We start from the raw sequence: 18,232 nt of genomic DNA on the forward strand, positions 1-18,232 counted from the left end.
ATTTATTTATTTATTTATTTATTTATTTATTCATTCATTCATTCATTCAGAGAGACACACACAGAGAGAGAGGGGCAGAGACACAGGCAGAGGGAGAAGCAGGCTCCATGCAGGGAGCCCGACGTGGGACTCGATCCTGGGTCCCCAGGATCACACCCTGGGCCGAAGGTGGCGCTAAACCGCTGAGCCACCAGGGCTGCCCGAGAGGTCAAATTCTTTTATTATTAACCAGCTGCTTGGAGGGAAACTCTTTAACTCTTGATTTCCTTCATCTCTAAAATAGATATAATAACACCTCCTCACATAGGTTTATTATGAGATTAAAATTCAACAATATACATAAAATGGATAGCAGGTCATTTGTTGTAAAAAAAAAAAAAAGAGCTAATCAAATTGACTCTGCTTGGATTTAGCAGGAAGAAAGAAGGAATTCCGGTGTGGGAGCTTCCAGAGACATCCTGAGAAACTGAACTCATGAAAATACAGCACTTGATATCCCCTGAGAGCTAACCCCACAAAGACGTCTGCTCCTTATTCAGGAATCCTCAGAGAGGATTTTCTGCTCTAAAGAAAACACTGACTGTATAACCAGATTATGACATACTTGGTTTAAAGACTGTCTTATGCCACTTGAAATAGACCATCTTTCCTCATTTATCTGCAAGATATCTGCCTGCCAAGTTGTTTCTAAGAGAGATACACTAGTAAGGACACAGTGCCATCATTCCCAGTCACAACCTGCAAGCTCAGTGAGGCAGATCTGACTCACCAAGTTGACACAGTATTTTTGAGCCATCTAAGATATTTTAAATAATGCAGGTTTAAAGTGTGTATTGTAAGGTTCATGAAGTCCACTCTGATAGTTTACCATTAGTGATTGACAAGGATTCTAAACTGAGTGAAGGAGCTAGAGCGCATTGCAAGATGTCAATAATTTTTGATTTGCTTAGTCACAATGTATTCAATACATTTCTTTAAGGAGAACTTCTCTTACATGAGACATTTTTTTTGTTGCAAGCTCATACCAGTGTTATTAATCACTAAGTAATATAGACTCCAAAGGGCTTGGTGGAGTTTAAGACATGTTTAAAACATGCCTCATTTAATTCCTAAATCAGTGTTCTCAAAACCAGTTTCCAAGAGATGTTAACAGTTATTCCCTGCGGCAAAGGGGAAGGGGTGATTCTTTTGTCAAACACATGTGGGAAATGGACCCTTTGAGATGTATCTGAAAGGCTTTGTGAAAATCCTATAATAACGAAGCCAGTTTAAATTTTTTTTCTATCAAGTTTCCCAAATGCATTTGGCCATGGAAGTCTTCTAATGTAGCACATTTAACATTTTTGGAACGGAATTTGAAAAACAGGCTAAGATATTTGAAATGAATGGCCAAGCAAAATGTAACCAGGTCATTTTGAGTAAATCAAAATAAATAAAACCAAAAAGAAGTCTCACAGGGAACAACAGTGGGGTGCCCGAGGCAGGGGGTGGTCCATTGGTTAAGGGTCCTATTCTTGATTTTCAGCTTAGGTCATGATCTCAGGGTCAGGGGATTGAGCCCCTCACTGGGCTCCATGCTCAGTGTGGAGTCAGCTTGAGATTCTTGCTCTCCCTCTGCCCTACGCCCACTCATGCTTTCTCTCCCTCTCCAAATAATAAAATCATTTATAAAAAAGGGGAGGGGAGGAATCAGGGCAGGGAGTGTCACCAAGTGCCCACAGAACTTAGGATAATAAAAGCATCAGTTCTGGCTCTAGGCACAATAATTACATGACATGCAGCATGCAGAGCAAGAAAACAGATGATAAGAATAACTGTGCCCCCCACCAGAATATTTCAAAAGCAAATCACGGGCATTTAGAAATGCACAAAAAAATAAAAATCAAGAAGTTCATAAGGTTCCAATATAGTGTGAAATTCTAGGACTTTAGTCTTTTAAACTATACAGGTAAACTTAATCAATGTGGCTTATTACAAGTAAAATTGGATTTTCATTTAATGAAATGAATGTGAGATGGCTGATGACGACTGCAAACCCTGAAATCACATCCCTGGATTCCAATATCACATTTGTAAAATTCAACAATGTGATACTAAGTAAAAATAATGAGGGGTAAAAATCTCGAAAAGGCAGAAGTTCTCCATGCCCTAACTTAAACTAAAAGCACATAACCAAGAGTTGAAAAAATTAATGCTTTTGTTTCCACAACACGGAGCATGAACTACTGACATCACAATAGAGAATACAAATAACCCTTGATTTTCTTATTTTCACACAAGTGAAAGAGAACTCAGCCTGATTCCTGAATTAGATTTTCTTTTCCATAAAGGAAAGGTCTTTAGAAGACCGTTAGAGATCTTTATACATTGTCTTATGATATTGGGGAGTTCAACTATGGTGATGAATACAAAAAGCACCAGTAAGTAAAAAATTAATTAACATAATACCCAGAACTTAACTGTTTCTTAAATACTGTTTTCCTTAATTAAATATCACATTGAATGGTTGTACTCATTTTCACTATAAAGAAGTAATAATTTAAAAAGGGAGGGTGGGGCTGCCTGGGTGGCTCAGTCTGTCTTCAGCTTGGGTCATGATCCCAGAGTCCTGGGATTGAGCCCCTCATTGGGCTCCCTGCTCATCGGGGACTCTTGTCCCTGTTTTCATGCTCTCTCTCTCAATCAAACAAATAAAAATCTTAAAAAACAAAAAATAAAATTAAAGAGGCAATAAAGTGTTCGATGTCACATGAAAGCCAGACTGATGATACTTCCCATTAGAAATGAACAGAGACTGTAATTCCTATGAAGGTTACATTCAGAAGCAAAACCAGACATTATAATAACAAATAACTAGCCTTATCTGTTATGTTTAAAACACAGAAGAATTTTTTTAATAAAATGCTCTAATTAGGTCCTCTGGTTATTCACAAATTTGATTTAAAGCTTAAAACATCTATGAAAGAAGACCTTCTCGTTTTGAGTTTCTGTTTGAAGACTGGCAGTGTTGTTTCTCTGGAGGTGGCACTGCATTGATGTTTCAAGGAATGACAAAACTTCTGCAGGAAAGAACAAAGACTCTCTTCACAAGGAGACAGGCTTGCCCATGACAATAGTGAAGCTGAAACAGACCAACTAACAATTCTCATTGAATTTTAGGTACAGGCTCTGCAAATCCTACATCTCTCCATGTTTTACAATACCCAAAATCCTCAGAAAAAAGCTGCTTCGGGTATTCAGAATATTCTACAGGGCATTCTGTAACATTAAAATATTGAGGAATGACTAAACTGTTTGGCTAAGATTATGCTACAGGCAAATTCCTGTTTCTAAATGTGTCAGGTCTGGACAGCACAAATATGTGTGCTTTAACACCCAAACAAAAAGACTTTACTTCTACTTAGCAATTCATATTTTTAGTAGTAAGTGTTCCCTTCCTTCCTCCCTCGCCACCACAGAAAAGCAGGGAAAAACAAAATCTACTTAAAACAGCCCAAACCATCTTTGAGATGCGAGTTCCCTACTAAGATAAATTCTATTCTTTTCCTTTGAGCACACCTATTCCTGGGTAATATAAATTTATGTTATCAATAAAGTAGTGAAAAGGCCCATAAAGTAAAACACTTCATTATTTACTCAAGGAACACCAAGGTTTTCTAGCAAAATGTAAACCATTTTATAGTTCACTGTGATTCTTTTTTTTTTCTTTAAAGATTTTATTTATTTATCCATGAAAGACATACAGAGAGAGAGAGAGAGAGAGAGAGAGAGAGAGAGAAGCAGAGACACAGGCAGAGGGAGAAGCAGGCTCCACGCAGGGAGCCCAACTTGGGACTCGATCCCGGGTCTCCAGGATCACACCCTGGGCTGAAGGCAGCGCTAAACTGCTGAGCCACCAGGGCTTCCCCCACTGTGATTCTATAAACTTTTTTTTCCTCTTAAAGACAATTGGGTCTAGAACCACAGATTCAACCAGTCACTCAAAATATTTGTTGGCTCCTTTTACGAAGCCAAAACAAATTATTAAACTTTTGCAGAGACATCAATTGTGCAATGGAGGCATGCTTAAATCGTAAAGGAAAAAAGAAAATGTTTACTGTGCTATGTAAAATTCAAGCATTGAGGGATAATATTTTATAGCCAAAACAGGCTACTCAGTAATAACAGAAAAACACCCAATTATAACAAGCTGCTCTAAATTACAAAGCCTAATTTATTGACAACTGATTTGAATATCTAATTCAAACTATCTAAGAGATCCACCTAACTGATCTCATCAGTGAGATTATATAACAGTTATATATAACATGATATGGTTGAAAGCATAGTTTGGCATCTCAAATCTTCAGAATCATGAATCACAAAACTCAAATTTGACACTCAATTTATTACAGATGAGGCTCTACATTACACAGTTAGTGTGAATTAATAAGGGTTTTTTTTTTCACCCAGATGTCGTTTTCTAAAACAAGGAAAATTACTAAAACAAACCCCTCAATATATTATACAGCTACCAATAAACAAAATATCCATCTAGTCTTTTGATGACAACTGATCAGTCAAGCTCTGCCACTAGATAAAGAATTAATCTTGTAAATAGGGACAGTTAAAACAAACTCAAGAAAAAAACTGCCTTGTCATGGTAAGAAGTCCCTGCTTCATATATGGCATTTGAGGCTCACCAGAAAGGACTCCATGTAATGGGAAAAAAATGTTTAAGTAATATTATATATGCCATATGCCTTAATTCTGATTTTAGCTCAGCCTCATAATGAAACCTGCACCTTGCACCCATTACATAATTCAGCAAACTAAAACTCATTAAACTAAAATCTACAAGGCCCCAGTGCACTGGATTAAGACTTTAAAAGTCCAAGATATAAAAGTCATCCCTCTTTAAGTAATTAATTTTAGTCTGCCCCCACATTAAAATAAAAATCTCTCTTACTCCTTATCTAACGGCAGAACTTTATATATTTTCTATTATGCAGTATAAGATACCTGCCTTATTACCTGGATATTGGTTTAGCATCCACAGCAAATATTTATCTCCGTAAGTCCTTAAATTCACTGGTATAGTGCTTGCCCAAAGAACACACAAATATTTGGTTACTTCAACTGAGTTTTAAAAAACCCAAGAAATTGTGTTACCAAATACGGTATTTTTAGTTTTAAAGTAATTTTTAAAAGTGTATTTATTTTCAAGTAATATCCACACTCAATATGGGGCTGGAACTTAAGACACCAAGATCAAAAGTCTCATGCTCTTCCGATTGAGCCAGCCAGTTGCCCATTAAAGTGATTTCTAAGGAAAATCATTTGTGTTCACTCTCAAAAGAACCCCTTGAGTGCCTATATTAAAATCTAAGTGCAAAGACCCCCAAAAGCAAAAATGCATTAAAAACTGGATTTATTTGATACAAGATAGTAAAGAAATGCGTGATTTCTGAGTTCATGTATTCTACACTAGAAGTTCACTATATACATACACTTCACTGGTAAAGCTCGACATCAAAAAGATAAATCTGACAGCTCCTGAGTAATCAGAAGGAAACTATTAATATTGCATATGCAATTTTTATTAACACACTTGTCATGACATTTTGATTTTAGGACTCACCTAATGTTTGTGTGATGCTAGATGAAGTCTGAGTGTCTTAATTATTCATTACAATTACTGGGGAAATTAATCATTAAATCATGGATTACATGTACAATCTTGTTCCACAGCTTTTTGGCCATTAGAGCTGATTAACAATTAGAATAAAGGAAAATGCTCCCTTTTCAGTATCAAACCAATCAGAACTAATACAAGAAGATTTTCCTGCATCAAGATAGAGATGTTTTGGCTGCCTAGATAATAAATAAATCTCTCTGCCTGGCTTTGATCTGGAACTTAACTTGGTTAATGACTGATTTCAAACATCTGCAAAATGACATTCAAGCTTCCATACTAACTTCTCTGATGCTGGAATTTCTTTGCAGGAATTTCCAAGGTGTTGAAGAATATTATTTAAAGGAAAAGTGATGTTTTCCCGTCTATGATTATTTACATATATCTGTTTCAAATTCTCACCCATTATTTTACATACTCTAAGCAACATCCTAAACATAAAAAAGTACTGAGAATATAAAATCATTAGTATTATTAATATCTGCAAATACGACAGCCTTAGATGCTTTAATCATTTAAAAGTCAGCTTAACAAAGCAGAGAATTAACTCAAACAGGTAATCAAGTGACATGGGGGAGGAACAGGATGGAGGCTATTTTCTGAAGCAAAATTAAAAAAGAAAAAATCCACTCTTGAAATTGTTCCAATGGGAATTTTCAGCTCTTGTTAGTTAACACAACGTGTGAACACTTTTCTTTTAAAAACAATTTGCTTTTCACAGCAATTTTCTAAGTGTGATTCCAGGAGACAGTGCAGAGCCACCCATTTGTTGGCTTCAGTTTCCACCCCTTTGTCTCAGAATGGTAATAATAATAATTTCCCATGATTACACTGTAGAATTTACTGTGAATAAGTCAAAATTCAGAATAAGGTCTGCCTTTGGCTCAGGTTGTGATCCCAGGATCCTGGGATCGAGTCTGCATCGGCCCCCATAGAGACCTGTTTCTCCCTCTGCCTATGTCTCTGCGTCTCTCTCTCATGAATATATAAATAAAAATCTTGTAAGATTCAGAATGAGGCTATGTCTTTAACACACGATTTAGAATGATTCCCTAAAAAAGCATAACTGATTATTTTCTTGAAGTAAAGCTATCTGGTATTTCTTAGAACCTAAGCGTTGCCAAATATCTAAAGTAAGACTAATAAATTTCACCACTCCACTCTCAATAGGATTCTCAGTCAAAATCATCCCCCATCTTGACATTTTCTCAGGTCTCTCTGAATGTATGACAGTGCCCATTCTCCAGTATTTTTAAAAATATTTTTATTTATTTCTTTACAAGAGAGGGAGGGAGAGGGAGAGAGAGAGAGAATCTCGAGCAGACTCCACATTCAGCGTGGAATCAGATGCTCATAACCCTGTGATCATGACCTGAGCCGAAAGGATGCTTAAATGACTGTGCCATCCAGGCACCTCTCCCCCAGTATTTTTAAAGAACTCACACAATTGCTACTGAATAGGTGGCGAGGGATACCATCCCTTATAATTATGCTTTGTGCATAATCAGATAGCAAGCCAAAGATAAAACCAGGATTAGAATTACCTTCTTAAATTCTTAGCTCATCAAGAAGGTAAAACTCATGAATATTACTACTATCTCTGCAGGAGCAGCACCAGACTTTCTTAGCCAGGATTCAAGACTTCTCCAATCTATCAGAAAACTTACAGGGGCTGAAAGCAGTCTCCTGGGATGCAAGACTTCCTGTTAACTCAAGGACATTCAAGTACGTATCAGTGGAAATCATTTAATTTTCTACCGCTTCCTAACTAGTAACCATAGAACCATGAAAAAAATATTCAAAACCAGAAGAGTTTTCTCCTGAATTCAATGCAAATTCAATCCAACCACTCCAAACTCCAACCACCCCCTTGTTTTAAACCACCCCAAATTTTCATTTTCAATTTCCACACTAATACATGAAGAAAAATACAAACTACTTGGAGAAGCCAACATACCCGCTATCGTCTCAAATTCATTCTGAAGTATCTTCATTTGCCAAATGGAGAGTCTTCCATCAGATTTTAAGTGCAAGCCTTCCCTGGAAGACACTGGAGGTCTAAGAGCCTTTGCCTGCCTTTACCTCCTTATCCTAGGCTTCTATCTTCCCAATTTCACAAAACCAAGAGTGTTTTGTATACGTACTAGGAAGAAGCAATAGAGGAAACAAGAGGTAGGAATTTCTGGAATTGTTCTGGAATTCTTTTAAAAGTTTCGTTGGGGTGCCTGGGTGCTGCATGAGGTTGAGCATCCAACTCTTGATTTCAGCTCAGGTCATGATCTCAGGGTTATGAGATTGAGCCCTGTCAGGCTTGACACTCAGTATGGAGTCGATTAGAGATTCTCTTTCCCTCCCACTTGTGCTGTCTCTCATTCTCAAAAAAAAAAAATAATAATAAATTAAAAATAAATAAATCTTAAAAAAAAACCCTTTTGTCATATGCATGTCTGTGCTCCTCTCATCCTGCACTCCCCCACTATGTCTGAATGAGAAACACACATGTACACACATGCCTCCACATATCTAATGCACTTCCACGCACCAAACTCACCCACCCCACACATGCACACGTCCCATATACTACCCCCCATACCCCCCACACAACCCCCTCACCACACACACACACGACACACACGATACGCAATCACCAATCACAATCGATCTTTAACAAATATATACTCTAATGATTCTACTCTATCCTGATGCCATCAGGCTCTAAGGAATGCTATTTTTTAATGTGTACAAAATTATTTAGGTTCTAAGTTAGGGTTTTGCAATGTCTGGCCCCCTAAGAAAAACTGACATTTGAATAAGGCAAAAGTCTGAACTCCATGATTTCTCTTCAACATCTACAACAATCTGATTCATAAATAATTTCAAAATGTGTATTTTTAATGAGCAGTGAGTTTACCTCAGTCCACCTAATCTATTTTCAGAAATGCTGTTGGAAGGCGCCTGGGTGGCTCAGTCAGTTAAGCATTTGCCTTTGTCTCAGGTCATGATCCCAGGGTCCTGGAACTGAGCCCTGCAGTGGGCTCCCTGCTCAGCGGGGAGTCTGCTTCTCCCTCTGCCCCCTCTACTAGTGCGTGCTCTCTCTCTCTTTCACTTGCTCTTTCTCTGAAGTAAATAAAATCTTTTTTTTTTTTTTAAAGAAATGCTGTTGCAATAATTTGTGCTGATTACTTCCTTTTATCTAAACCTTGAACAACCTAAAGATAGATAATGAACTAGAACACAGACTGGTTAGCTTATTTCTAACCTAGAAGTTAAGTGTTGGTCCTGACTTCAAGGCACTGTCTTTCACTGTTAGATCTATGAAGAGATTACAATGATCTTCGCCCAATTAACCACAAACTGGCCCCCTTAGACAACTGGTTTTCAAACTGTCCCCTATGGAACCCTGGGGTTCCATAGAGGTGCTTTAGTATTTGAAAGGAAGCTAAAACAAAGGCACTGGTTTTTAAAGTTTCAATGAAAACAAACAAGCTTTTTAAAACCAATTTTATAGCTTAAGGTCCCACTTAATCTATATTTTTGTTTGAAAAAAATTGGTTATGTTACTTTATTTTTTATTGCAAGTGAAAACCCATGCCCTGTATTATAATTGGACTAATGTTATAATTAGAAGAAGAAATTTGCAACTATGTATGGTGATAGGTGTTAACCAGACTTAGTGTGGTGATCGTTTGCAATATATAAAATATGGAATTGTTATGTTGTACACCTGAAATTTATGTTATATATCAATCATACTACCTAAAATTTTTAGTAGAGATCACACTCGAAGCAGTTTCAAGTTGCTATAAGATAATTTTCACTATCACAAAACAAGTAGGTGAGACGTGGCCTGGGGAGAGGCAGCTTGTCATCATAACAAGAAAACACTCCCAGCAGGACCCTTTCCCTGCCAGGAATCACAGAATTGCAGAGGGTGAAAAAGGAAAACAAGAGAGCAAAACCAGATAAATTTTAGGAGCTATAACCTCTTACTTAGAAGCAATAGATAGAATTACAAAAGGAAAAAAAAAAGAATATAATCCTAAACTCTAAATAAGTCATAGTTCTTAAAACATTACTTAGCAGTAATATAAAAATATTCTGGTCACCCACCCCAGGGATAAATAAAAAGACAGGAGAGATCCTATTTCTGGTCTTTCATTTAGTGGATATGAGTCATGGCCTTCCCTAGGATTTTATTGATGAAACAAAATACACATTTTTTCTGTAAACAAAGGGCTTACTAGGGAACTTATTTTCCTCTTTAATGAGAGTTGGCCAAGTATTTCTTGTGGCTCTAGTGAATATTTTGGAAATTTATAAGAACTATAATATATTTTGTAAAACTTCTAATACCTAGTGGTCTTTTTCTTAGTCTACATTGCTCTAATTATAAAATCTTGCATCAAATCCATTTAGAAACCTATGGCCAGAAGTATATACAGGTAAAATGATATGATGCTTGAAATTCACGACAGAAAAAAAAAATGTTTATGTGTGTGTGCTGAAACAAGAACAAAATGTGATCAATTGTTGAATCTGGATGACACATTTCTTTGAAATTTAAAAAAAAAAATTTAAATCCCTTTGAAAGGTTGTCAGATTATGTAAACTACCACAAATACTATTATGCTTGCTATAAGGATCAAAATATAGGATTAAACCAAAGGATTAAAAGAGTATAAAACGTTCTCCCCCCCCCAAAAAAAAACATTCTCCCAATTTCATAAATAATTTGTCAGTAGACAGTTTCCAATGGATACATTACAGTATCTCTTGCTCAATATTTACCAACTACAAATACAAAATGGAAGACTAAATGACTCAGAAAGCAAACTGAGGTTTGGTTGCTTACTATTTCATCCAAGGAAAGGGAAAAGGAAGACTTTCTTCAACTATATCGTTTACCTTCTTGGCAAGCAATGAGTGTTTGCAACTTTATGCAGACTGTGGGGAAATATTAGGACATTCTTATACAGTTGACCACTGGACACAAGTCTGAATTTCATGGGTCCACTCATACAAAAATTCTGTTTCAATTAACACAGTACAGTACTGTAAATGTATTTTTCTTATAGTTTTCTTAATAACATTTTCTCTAGCTTACCTTATTAAAATACAGTATATATTAGAGCATACCAACTATGTGTTGGCTTTTTACGTTATTGACAAGGCTTCCAGTCAACAATAGACTATTGGTAGTTTAGTTTTTGGGGACTCAAACATTATATATAGATTTTCAACTACATGGTGGTTAGGAGGGTGGTCAGTGACCATAACCCCTTTGTTCAAAAGTCAACTGTATTTTTAGGGGCACCTGTATTTTCAGTTGGTTGAGCATTTGACTCTTGATATTGGCTTAGGCCATGATCTCAGGTCCCGGGATCAAGTTCCACACAGGCCAGCTTGGAACCTCCTTGAGATTCACTCCCTCTCCCTTTACCTCTGCCCGTCCATGCTCTCTCTCTCTCAAAAAACGAAAAAGTCAATTGTACTTCTGTAGATGTCATATTACTTTGAACCATGATTTTAGATTGAGTCTGTACATTTTAGTATGGTAGGAAAGGCTGATCAATATCCTGAACTACAAAAAAACACCATAATGCAATGTACATAAAAGATCAGAAATAAGTAGGGAAGAAGGTATGTTAATGCACAAAATCAAGTAACTGGAAAGGACAGAAGAACTAATGGTGCTACCCTCTTGCCCTGAGAAGAATGCATTTTATCATGCAGACACACCTTAAATTCAAAGGTAACTCATTATCAAATAATTGTGCATAAAACCATCCTTTACCTTATGAAGGATGCAAAAGGCTGCTTGATCTAAAAGCTCAGAATCTGGTCAACATTTTGTAAAAGAAATTTACATTAGTGGCTTTCAGATTTAGCTTCCATCAGAATCCACTGAAGTGATTATTAAGTCACTGGCCCACCCCCAGACCACACTTTTAAGAACTATGGGCTTATTCCATAATTCATTCCTGCAAAGTACCAGATTTTTTAAAAGGAGCTACAATTCTTAAAAATCCAATACACAGTCTAAGAGAAGCATCTCACTGAACAGAATTTTCAGGCAGAGCAAGAGAGTTTTACAAAGAGTTATCACAAAGAGAATTGCATTTCAAGGGCTAACAAATTAAATTGGTACTGAAAAATTTATAAATTTCATCCCTACATCGTAGTTAAAATTTTTCTAATGTTGCAACTTACAAAAAGGTACTAATGTCTGAGAACAGATCTTTACCTTACCCAAATGCAGACTTAAAACAATGCTTCCTTCAGAGAGCTCACACAGCTAAGAGGACCTGGCATCAGAGGACCAGTTTGAAGCGGGGGTGGGGGGGAGAGCTCTTGCTCCAATCATCTTCAATTACATCAGCAACTATGGAATGCTCCCTAAGATCAACAAACTGTTGCTGCAGTGACCACAACTGACCCAGTACGCATCAGAGCTTTCCATCCTTGGCAGTGTGAATCATCAGGGCATCAGAACTAACCCAATTCCCACTGGACGGAAGAAGGCCATGCTCTTCAGGCGTGGATCACAGACACTGGGACGAAGTGGAGAGGCGATGTAGAGCCAACAAGGGACAACCACAGCCTGGATAAAGTAAATCAATTTCCTTTTGTAAATTTCTTAAATGAAAGTGTCAGCATGGGGCAGGAAGAACAAAATGGAAAACGGCTGCTGGCTGAAATTCCATCTGAGGTTTACCAGTGAGTTAATTCTCACTAACTGCTTCTTCCAAATCAGACCTCTAAAAACCAGCTGCAGTCAAAATGACAGTTTGGATTTCAACAAATGCAAAGTCTTATCTGTGCCATCTGGACCAGAATGAGAATAATTTAAGTTAATCGAGATAGGAAACCTCACTGGCATTAACACCTTTAAAAAATCTGGTTTATATATATAAAAAAAAAATAGTAATCTCGTAGTGGGGGGCTGTTTGGTGCTGGTATCAATTCATACTTTTAACTCAATTCAAACAAATTATCTATTGAAAGGATGGCAACAAACATCATGGTGTGTGGTTGGGTTTAAAGTAAGGTTAAGCTCCTTTCTAGCTTTAACACCAAAAGAAAATTCATTTATGTAGACATTCTAGAGTAGAAAAGAGAACAAATTTGGAATCAGACAGCATATGCTTAAATTCTAACCCCAAACTGTGATCAGGAACAAAAGGACCATGATTTGGGCTCCTCATCTGTAAATTAGGGAATAAAATTGTACCTACCTCATAGAACGCTGTGGGAATTAAAAGAGCATGAAAATTGCTTAACAAGCAAAAATAGGAATGCTCATGATGACATGTAAATCTGAAGTTGCAAATACCAACACCAAGAGTCTAATTACAACTTTTAGAAAATTACATGTCATTTGTCCACTGTATGAGCCTCAGAAGTTTGCAAAAACCACAAATCAACTTGAATGTTACTTAATGCTTTATGAATAGGCTGACAGTGTATTTTACAATTTCCTGATTTTGCCTACATTTTAGGCATGGCCACATTAGAAGAGGAAAACAAGCAACAAAACCAAAGGAAAAATATTAGGCTGCTTTTAATTTTCTAATGAGAATCTTTATCCGCGAGGTACCTGGGTGGTTCAGTGGTTGGGCATCTGCCTTTGGCTCAGGTTGTGATCCCGGGGTTCTGGGATCAAGTCCCACATAGGGCTCCCTGCAGGGAGCCTGCTTCTCCCTCTGCCGGTGTTGCGTCTCTGCCTATCTCTGTGTCTCTCTCATGAATTAAAAAAAAAAGAAAGAAAGAAAATCTGTATCTACAGGGCAGGGTTGTGGATGACTAAGTTCTTTTACTTTTGGGGACATAGCAGGGGACTAAGGTTACGTGTTGTCACTTATAAACATGGGTGTGTACGTGAGCAGAGCCATTAAAAATGTCTTGCAAATGTTATGAGCCAATCATCAATGTTGGCTCACGGCAGCGGTGGTAATAATAAATATTTACTGTGTGTACACTATGTCCTCTGGGCTGTGTTATTTCTTTTAATCCTAACACCCCTAGAAGTTAAGGTACTTTTCTAATTAGTCCCATTTTACAGGTCAAGAAACTGAAGATTAAGGGGAGTTTTAAAAAATAAACAATATAAAGTTATTCCATGAAGAGTTTCACAAATAAAGCTTTCAAGAACTCAGAAAGGCAGGGTGCCTGAGTGGCTCAGCTGGTTAAGCATGTGCCATTCCACTCAGGTCATGATCTCTGGGTCCTGGGATCGAGCACCTGACCAGCTGGCTTCCAGCTCTGCAGGGAGTCTGCTTCTCTCTCTCCCTCTCCCTCTCTGCCTGTCCCCACCATTCTCTCAAATAAATAAAATATTTTTTAAAAATATTTCATTTATTTATTCATGAGAGACACAGAGAGAGAGAGAGAGAAGCAGAGACACAGGCAGGAGAAGCAGGCTCCCTGCTGCGAGCCTGATGTGGGACTTGATCCCAGGACCCTGGGATCAAGACATGAGCCAAAGGCAGATGCTCAAGCAGTGAGCCACCCAGGTGCCCCTAAATAAATAAAATCTTAAGGAAAATAAAAAAGAATTCGGGAAAGCAATGAACTATTGTGCCAGATCAGGGATGGTCTCTGACCTGCACGGAAGGCCACTCCCTCAAAGATAAGCAACCGTCAAGGGGCACATGTGTGATACCAGGTCACACTATGTAACCTATGGAAAACACTGCATGGGGACGGGTAAGAATAGCATACACATGTCAGGTCCGGATGACAGGGTACACAAAAGGAATTTTTGCAACCATTAAGGTGATTATGCTGGCATTTCAGTGGAACATGCTTGGTGGTTTAAGTGGCTTGATAAGTAGCAACAGGGGCTTCTTTAAAGCTAGCAGGATCCATTCTGAACAGGTGAACTTTTTTTTTTTGGCTGCCAAGTGGGGCATGTTGGATAATTTAAGAAAGCTGCACCACCAGACTTTTCCCTAGCCTGATGCTTCTTCACATGGGCTTTACTAATAAAGTTGTGGCTGGTTTGCTGCAGCAACACGTCTCTAAATGGATATATCACGTGTTCATTTTCACCAAGATTCACACCTTTCTGTAGAACCAGTTCAATCCTGTTAGATGGTCCCCTACTCAAAATTAAGATACTGGGGCACCTAGGTGGCTCAGTTGGTTGAGCATCTATCTGCCTTCGGCTCAGATCAGGATCTTGGAATCCTGGGATTGAGCCCTGCATCAGGTTCCCTGCTTGGTGGGGAGTCTGCTTCTCCTTTCTCTCTCTCCCTCTGCACCCCTCCCCACCCTGCTCATGTGTTCAAATGAATGAATGAATGAATGAATAAACAAATAAAATCTTTAAAAAATTAAGAGACCATCCCTCAGTATTACTTAAGAAAATAAATAGAAATATATCTTGCCTGTATTTCAATAATCAGCAAACCTATGGGGAAACAGTCAATACTGTATGTATATAAAAAGAAGCCACTTAAACACTTAAGTTACTCAGAAATTTAAAATCTTTATTCAAGGTCAAAGACAGCTTTAGAAAAATTCAGTATTACTTTACTGGCCACAACCTCCAACTTTTATAACCAATGTGGAATGGGAATAGATTTTGATAAGGTTTTCATCCATAAAGAAATCTTTAATGGGGGATCCCTGGGTGGCTCAGCGGTTTGGTGCCTGTCTTTGGCCCAGGGCGTGATCCTGGAGTCCCAGGACTGAGTCCCGCATCGGGCTCCCTGCATGGAACCTGCTTCTCCCTCTGTCTGTATCCCTGCCTCTCCTCTCTCTGTGTCTCTCATGAATAAATAAAATCTTAGAAAAGAAAAGGAAAGGAAAGGAAAGGAAAGGAAAGGAAAGGAAAGGAAAGGAAAGGAAAGGAAAGGAAAGAAAAAAGAAAAGAAAATCTTTAATGTTTAAATCTTTCACATTTAAGCCAAAAAAACTTTAAAAGGTAAGTACAAAGATGTCTTCAAAAATAATGAAGTTTTCAAAATCAAAAGTTTTTGGGTTACTGTCCCACAGGAGTTAAAGAGGCACCATAGGTCAAGTCACTTCCACATTAAGTGCCAGGAGCCTGAGACCCAACCTCAGCTGTGCTGTTTACTATGATTTGGGAGCAGATTACCGCAGCCTCACCAAATCTAACTTTGTTCCTATTTTGAGATAGTATTTGCCCTGCCTCTGTCACCAAGGAAAGAATGTTCTCCATATTTCATATTTAGTTTACATTATACCCCGATACAATCTCAATTTACTGCTTTAATTTAGCACACTGTGCAAATATTTTGCATCTTAGGCAATGTATGTTTTATTATAATTTCCCACACCCAAATAGTTATTAAAAACAATTTGCTACTAATTTAGTAGGGTCTACCTTCAACATTTAATTAATAAAGTCAGTTATAGTTTCCATTTGTTAAGAAAATCTAAAATAAGTTTAAAAACAAGTATTTTATTGCAGTGCTTGGGTGGTTCATTGAGTTAAGTGTCCAACTCTTGGTTTCAGCTCAGATCATGATCTCAGGGTTGTGAGACTGAGCCCTGCATTGGCCTCCATGCTGAGTATGGAGAGTCTCCTTGTCCCCCTTGTCCCCCTTTCTCCCACCCTCCCCCCCCTTCCCACCCCCCTCCTTGCATGTGCTCTCTTTCTCCAAAATAAATAAATCTTAAAAATAATAATAAAACAAGTATTTTATCATGGTCCATTCTTTTCACTTTCTGTGTTAAAATGCCCAGTGTAAATTCAGTAAGAGACAGAACATTTCCATTCAATTGATGAGAACTCCATAGCTTGCATCAGTATCAACTTCCGAAATGATATTACAAGTGCCAACAATAGAAATTTTGAGTTGAAGGAGTTGCTTTGTGATGTTCAATATAGAGCAAATGAGAATGAAATATTTACTTTCAACAGCAAGTTTTGATGTAGCAGTTACCCATGAAACAGATGAAATTCACTGAAATGAGCTAGTTTTATGATACAATTAAATTTGCTATTCTCAACTTTATAAAAGTAACGTTCCTTAGTCAACTGGGAAGATAATAGATATTGTATCAAAATACATGTCTTCCTAAAATTAGACATGTTTTAAATAATGAACAGGATGGCTTGTTGTGGAAAGAAGTTCCTGAGGTCAACTGTTCCAAGCTGGCTGACTACCACCTACCAGGAATCGAAGAACAAGGGAATTACACAGCCAAGATGAGGTGGCACATCGTAGTAGGGCACCTTTCTAAAGTGTCTGCATTGTGACAAAGAATAAAAAATATAGAAGGTGATAATGTAAAAAGTAAGTATGTACTACCTTCTTCTCCATTCCACTGTCTCGTTATCAAGAGGCATTTTGTTAGATACACTTGATCTTTCAGAGATGGTCTATGCAGCCACCATCCTTATTAGTATAGATGTGAATATCCCCAACTATCAAGATATGTTCTATGCACATAAATTTTGTTCTATATATAAGATGCTCCTCAATGTAACTTATTATGCTTGCTTTCTGCAAATTCCTTTTTTCACTTAACACTATTTTAAATGTATGGTGGAATTCTATTCCAGTTTGGTACAATAGTAAAAAATACATTTGTTTAAAGGATACAATTAATGCTCTAATAGTGTCCTCTTCTTTTTAAGATTTTATTTATTTTTGAGAGAGAGAGAGAGAGAGAGAGAGCAGGAGCAGAGGAGAGGAAGGGCAGAGGGGGAGAGGAAGAAACTGAGCAGGGATCGGGACATGGGGCTTGATCCCATGACCCTGGGATCATGACCTGTGCTGAAGGCATATGCTCAACTGGCTGAGCCACCCAGGTGCCCCTAATAATGTCCTCTTTTGTGGACAGTCATACAATACATTATGCTACTAATTCCTAGAACTGCTAAATTGAGGGGTATGCTCATAAAGTTCTGAACAATTGTTCTTGACTGTACCGGGATGCCTGAATGGCTCAGTGGTTGAGCATCTGGCCTTTGTCTCAGGTCATGAACCTAGGATCAAGTCCTGTATCAGGCTCCTCGGAGCCTTTTCTCCCTCTGCCTATGTCTCTCATGAATAAATAAAATCTTTAAAAAAAAAAAAAAAGAAGAAAAAGAAAACTTCTGTACCATTGACAGTAGAAAAAAATGTGTTTCTTCACATTCTTGCCAGCTCTGGCAAGACTCCTCAGTCTCTGCCAACTCGATGGTTAAAAAATGTGTTGTTTTAATTTGAATTTCCCAGATTACTAATGAAATTGAACACAACTGCATAGGTTTAGTGGCTATGTATATTTTTTCCTGAGTACTGTCTATTAAATATATTTCCTTTGTTTATTTCAATTCTCTCAGAGGCTCATAATGAAATATGTATGGCTAAAATTATCTCACTGAATTTATTTCAAAAGAGCCCAGTGAGGAAAAGGAGTTTGGGAGTTGTTTACCTAAAATAATGATAGATAATAAGGTTACTAATAAGTTTATGATTTCTGAGGCTGGGTGACAGGCACCAAAGGATTCTCTTCTCTTTTGTATGCTTTAATTTTTTTCATAATAAAAGTTTTTAAAGTGTTTTGCTCATTTTACTCTTAAGATGTTCATATTTAGTA

At 37.6% G+C, this 18,232-nt stretch overlaps 1 protein-coding gene and 1 long non-coding RNA gene across 14 annotated transcripts in view; one reads left to right on the forward strand and one right to left on the reverse strand.

Annotated features, from left to right (window-relative positions):
• LOC112661802 (amyloid beta precursor protein) overlaps positions 1 to 18,232 on the reverse strand; it is a 262,644-nt gene that overhangs the window by 223,205 nt on the left and 21,207 nt on the right. For 2 of the 11 annotated variants that reach the window (XM_049104716.1, XM_049104715.1), the window contains exon 1: positions 11,919 to 11,966. The exons of the other annotated variants lie outside the window; for them this stretch is intronic. The gene's annotated coding sequence lies outside the window, so the exon portion shown is untranslated. Of the gene's footprint in view, positions 1 to 11,918; positions 11,967 to 18,232 lie in introns of those variants that run through there. 11 annotated transcript variants of the gene reach the window in all.
• Positions 12,012 to 18,232, forward strand: part of LOC112661805 (uncharacterized) — a 414,903-nt gene continuing 408,682 nt past the window's right edge. For 2 of the 3 annotated variants that reach the window (XR_003137985.3, XR_003137981.3), the window contains exons 1-2: positions 12,014 to 12,284; positions 16,755 to 16,941. This is a non-coding gene — a long non-coding RNA (uncharacterized LOC112661805). Of the gene's footprint in view, positions 12,285 to 16,754; positions 16,942 to 18,232 lie in introns of all 3 variants that reach the window. The other variant, XR_007407640.1, reaches the window with a different exon arrangement.

Source organism: Canis lupus, chromosome 31 (genome assembly GCF_003254725.2).
Source record: "Canis lupus dingo isolate Sandy chromosome 31, ASM325472v2, whole genome shotgun sequence".
Taxonomy (NCBI): domain Eukaryota; kingdom Metazoa; phylum Chordata; class Mammalia; order Carnivora; family Canidae; genus Canis; species Canis lupus.